At 36.9% G+C, this 5,543-nt stretch overlaps 1 long non-coding RNA gene across 6 annotated transcripts in view; it reads left to right on the top strand.

The window, feature by feature from the left end:
- Positions 1-3,061: 3,061 nt before the first annotated feature.
- The window catches only part of LOC112464637, a 3,356-nt gene continuing 874 nt past the window's right edge, over positions 3,062-5,543 (top strand). Inside the window, exons 1-4 of one of the 6 annotated variants that reach the window (XR_003041934.1) lie at positions 3,062-3,085; positions 3,333-3,364; positions 3,717-3,891; positions 3,984-4,092. This is a non-coding gene — a long non-coding RNA (uncharacterized LOC112464637). The other 5 variants (XR_003041933.1, XR_003041936.1, XR_003041935.1 and 2 more) reach the window with 5 other exon arrangements.

The raw sequence follows: 5,543 nt of genomic DNA, 5'->3' as shown, positions 1-5,543 counted from the left end.
CACACACACACACACACACACACACACACACACACACACACACACACTATGAGAGATAAACAAGTTCATTAAGTTTAAAACACTTGTTGAAAATCAAACTGACTTAAAAATTAAGAGACTAAGGACAGATAATGGTTTAGAATTCTGTAATCATTTATTTGAAAGTTTTCTCAAAAAATATGGAATAATTCATGAAACCACTGTTCCATATACACCGGAACAGAATGGTGTATCTGAAAGATTAAATCGTACTATAATAGAGAAAACTAGAGCCATGCTACAAGATTCAGGATTAAGCAAGAAATACTGGGGTGAAGCTGTAATGACGGCAATCTATGTGAAGAATCGGAGCCCAACTACTGCTATACCTGAGGCAACGCCCGAAGAAGTCTGGTCAGGATCAAAAGTGGATATCAGTAATTTGAGGATATTTGGATGCAAAGTCTATATGCACACGCCAAAGGAACTCAGGAAGAAACTTGATGCGAAATCAAAAGAATATGTAATGGTTGGCTATTGCGAGTATACCAAGGGATATTGACTTGCAGATCTTTCACAAGCTGGTAGAGTAGTCAAAGCTCAAGATGTTATTTTTCTTGAAAATGATGCTAAGAAGATAAAAACGCTGAAATCGAAAGAGTGCAAAGATATAATTTCAACGTCTGAAATACATCATGAAGCTACAAATGTAAACTCAGATGCAGAAGAAGATAATGACGATTCCAAAGCGTATGAAAGTGTGGACAACAGTCTGCATTCAGATAGTACTGCTGAAGGAGATGATGTTCCAAGTATGCTGCAACGGGACAATAGTTTGAAGAAAAAGGATCCTATTGCAAACAGGCAAAAGCGTGACACTCGTCAACCAAGGTGGACTAAGGATTATGTAATGTTTACAGTATCTTTTGATAACAATGTATCCTTTAATAATGTAACTATTGATGAACCACAAACTTTTCAAGAGGCGATTTCTTGTGAACTTAAAGATGAATGGACAAAAGCAATGAAAAATAAATATAAGTCTTTAATGGACAATAATGTCTGGGTATTAGTCGATCGTCCAAAGGATTGTAACGTAGTTAAATGTAAATGGATTTATAAGATAAAAAGAAGCCCTTTAGGCGACATTGAAAGGTTCAAAGCTCGTTTGGTTGCGCGTGGTTTTAGTCAGGTATATGGAGTAGATTTAATGAGACATTTGCACCGGTTGTCAGACATTCGACATTAAGATTGCTGTTTGCTATTGCGAATGAATATGATATGGAAATAGATCATTTAGATGTCACAACAGCATTCTTAAATAGTGATCTTGATGAATGTATTGTGACGTTGCAGTTTCGCTGCAGCGTTGCAACGCCCTGCTGCCGTCACAAGGCGCGGGTTTCGCAACATTTTTCGTGCCCGAGGACGGTCCAGTGAATCGATGCGAGATCTCCAGGGGCATATTAAATTTGCGTACATTATTCTGATCCCTTCATTTTTATTTTTGTATCATTTGCACGACGCCTCACCCAGCCGAAAACCGGAGTTCCTGAGACGATGCTGAGAATCATGGAAAAATGGAGTCGACGACAAGGATAGAGGCGAGGAAGCGGACGACGAGAAACGGATCTCGGTGGTGCTTGCGGGCCGCCAAAAGCAGGGGAGCGCGAGAGGACACGCGCGCGGCGGCGAAACACAGCGGCGGGCGGATCCGTAACGGCAGGGCCCCGGGACGCCGAGGCAAAATCAGCTCACCTGCCCTCCTCAACCTACTGACCGGATTCCGGGATGGTTGGCCACCATTTCCGGACCGACAAAGAGGAACGCGGAGGCAATCACGTCCCGTCCGCTACCGGGAAGGATCCTGGAAAAATCGCTGCGCGAACGAGGGACCGTTTGGCGCCCTGCGAAAAGCCGTGATTAACGTCCCTACGCAAGAATCCACCGCGAGCCTGCGAGCTCACCCCTGATTGGTCCGCGCTATAGCGTCGCGGGGCCGCATACGCCCGGGGAGGGGTACGCTATCGATTCCGCCATCGAGCGAAATTTCGAGAGCATTCTTGGCTCGTCCTCGATTCCCGACGCACGCACGCCTAAGTCGCGGTACTCTATTGTGCACTTGAGTCGCACTTACAATTAGTTTCTCGTACGAATACTGGCAGCTATTCTTCCGACCCTTGGGACGACGGCGAGGAGCCTCGCAAGAGAGAATCAACCAACGGTGAGGTTGCCTCGGTAATATTCAATGTAAGCCACAACACCGCTCTCCGGGTCGCGCTCTCGCTCGGGATTACTCGCGATAATTAGTGTAGTCGCCGGCAAGGCGTACTTAGCGATCGACAGCGAAAGCGAGGGGCACCGGAATGGTCTTGTGGCCGGTGGGATCGCGACCGAAATATACGAACTCCTGGAGATCGCGGTAAAAGCGTCAATGACAACGTTCGATATCGCGAGCACGCCATTTCTCACGCCCTTCGCGTTCACGACCGCGCGTCTCGTCGTGCGTAGCAATTCGCCCGGCCAAGTATTAATCGCGTCATAGTATTAATTGGCTTAATTGCGTTACTCGCGATTCGCGTTCGGACAGTTAGATTATCTACGCGGTATCGGTTGTGCCGAGATCTTATTCACGTGATGGCGTTCTGATGTTACCGGCCTTGCCGTACTGTTCGCGCCTGAGTCTTGCGTTCGAGCATTTGCGTAGGATAATAACTGCGTGAGAATATCGTCCGCGTCGACTTATTATTTGCGTGAGAGCCCAGTAAGCAAGGAACATTAAATTAACGTTTAGAAATATTGACTTTATGTGTATTTTTTAAACGTTTTTTAATAATATTATACACATATTTGAAAAATATTATTTCGTAATATGATTTTTCTGAATGTTAAAATATTTTGAAAACGTTACAGAAAATATTTTTCAAATGTTACTCTGACATTTATTTGAGATCAATGCAACAGTTCAAAATTCCTTGTAATTTGGACTCAGAAATAACGTTGATAGTATATTAATTTTCTGTTGTTATAATGTTATCGTTTTATATTGTGCGCAACGCTCATCGCGACAGCCATGATGTATGATTATCCTACATACGATGCGTGAGTGCGTATACACGTGTGTCAATCGAGGAGTGCGGAGTGCTCTTTATTTACAGCATAATTATATATAAGTAGTAATTATTATATTCTAAAAGTTGTATATTAATGATAAGAATTCAATTAACCATATACGTGCTATAATTATTTGTGCTATGAATAGTAGCTGGTGATGTAGGATTCATTTTCCGATTTACAAGAGAGATTTACAAAAGAGAGGAAATATCAATTAATTTTTTTACGTTCTGTAATAGATTTGTCCTTGGACATTAAAAATATCATCAAGGTTCGTCAATGCTATTATTTCAATGGTACCAAACAGTGTAACTTTCTATAAAATAACCTCAAAATTTAGCGAAATATGTAAATGATAACGTATAAATAAGCTAGTACACTATGCATAAAGACGATTTGTTGAAGTATTGTGCGGCTTTAATACATCATTGTTTGCATATATCACTGTAAAAGTAATTTAGTATAAAATTGGTATAAAGTTGATAGATATGTAACAAACGATCAGTACAAACAAGACCAAAACTGACTTTTTATTTATTTCTATATTTTTTTCACATATATGTGCTATAATTACACTCTAAAGTATATAAATAGATTATTGTAAGCATATTTTATATGTACAGGGCAATGAATATGTCTTAACATATGGGATCAATTGTTGTATCAAATTCAAAAAACCACCATTTGAAAAATTTGACCCTGGCTAAGATAAACATTAGTGAACAATATATTATAAGGAAAACTCTGTACAAGATACTAGAAATGCTAAAAGATGACCAAGAAGCTTTTACACAAGTCGTAAGTAAAGCTGCTTATTATAATTAAATTATGTATATATTAAATTCAAACCTTTTTCTTATCTAAATTATATTGAATTCTTCTTGTTTTAGAGGCTATTAGACAACAATCCCTTGTAATACAGAGAAAGACTTGGAACACTCTATAATGGAATAGCTTAGATTTGCAAACATCCGTAAACAAAGGAAAAAATCTTAAAAGGTAAAAAAGTAATATAATGTATTTATGTCTGTTAAGTTAGCACCCTCCATAAAAAACCGGAATAACACATATGCAGAAATTAAGTGCTCTTTATGCGTTAATTATGTGCTCTATTCACGATTTTTGTGCTCGAGCGGTTTCGTGGGAAATTGCAATTGAAACTGAGGGTGCTGGCTTAAAGTAAGCTAGCACCCCCACTCATTAAAATTACATATAAAATAAAAAATTCAATATGCTAGAATTATATGCTTTTTATGTGCTTTCAAATGCCTCAAACAAAATTAGTCTATCTGTAATAGTTTAAAAAATATACGCAAAAAAAGATATATATACTACTAATATAAAAATAAAGTATCAGTTAAAATAGAGAAAGCGAAATAATTCTTGTCTTAAAATGTTTCTCGATTAATGTGTTCTCGAAATATGCACAATGAAATTTTCATGCTTATCCCCTTCGACCGACCCGAACGTGAGTACCCCATACGTACAAGAGTACCTAATCAGTTAAAATACAGGTAGCGAATTGGTTTTAGTCTTAAAATATTCCTCAATTTATGTGCTCCCGAAATATGCACAATGATTTTAAAAGCATAAAAATCACATTAATTTTTTTTGTTAATGTAATTTTTTGATACAAATTTTTTAAATAAACAATTATATATGTAATATCTAAATATTCTATTACCATATTCTTCTATACATCATAAAACAAATATATCCTTCAAGTATTAGTCACGCAATTATATCGTGAACTGTACTATCATTCATGTAATATTATCATGAAAAACAATACACAAGAGATTCTATATAAATACAAATTAAAGTTTACTAAAGAGTAACTAATTTTGAAAATTACATTTTGTTTCTATTATTAGAAAGGGAATGTTAAAAATTAATTAAACATATGTTTACTTATATGTATTTATATATTGTTCAGAATCTCAGTGACCCATTCTCCATAATATTTAGCAACTTTGCAATACTTACTCCTAACTCATATTAAATAACTTTAAAAATGTATACAAATACATATACAAATACATATAAATACATATAAATAAAAATTTTTCTGAAATTTTATTAAACAAGTTAATCAATACATTAACCAAAACAAAAATCTTATTCTGTTTATTTTGAAAACACATAAGTTGAGGAACATTTTAAGACTAAAACCAATTCGCTATCTATATTTTAACTGGTACTTTATTTTTATACGTATGGGGTGCTCACGTTTGGGTCGGCCGAAGGGGATGAGCAAAGAAATCTCATTGTGCATATTTTGAAAACACATAAATTGAGGAATATTTTAAGACTAAAACCAATTTGCTATCTGTATTTTAACTGGTACTTTACTCTTGTAGGTATGGGGTGTTCACGTTCGGGTCGGTCGAAAAAGATGAGCACAGAAATCTCATTGTGCATATTTTGAAAACACATAAATTGAGGAATAT

The sequence above is a fragment of the Temnothorax curvispinosus genome, unplaced genomic scaffold, assembly GCF_003070985.1.
Source record: "Temnothorax curvispinosus isolate PA1 unplaced genomic scaffold, ASM307098v1 QBEX01014375.1, whole genome shotgun sequence".
Lineage (NCBI taxonomy): Eukaryota > Metazoa > Arthropoda > Insecta > Hymenoptera > Formicidae > Temnothorax > Temnothorax curvispinosus.
The sequence above is the reverse complement of the archived record's forward strand: the minus strand, read 5'-3'. Positions and strand labels throughout refer to the sequence as shown.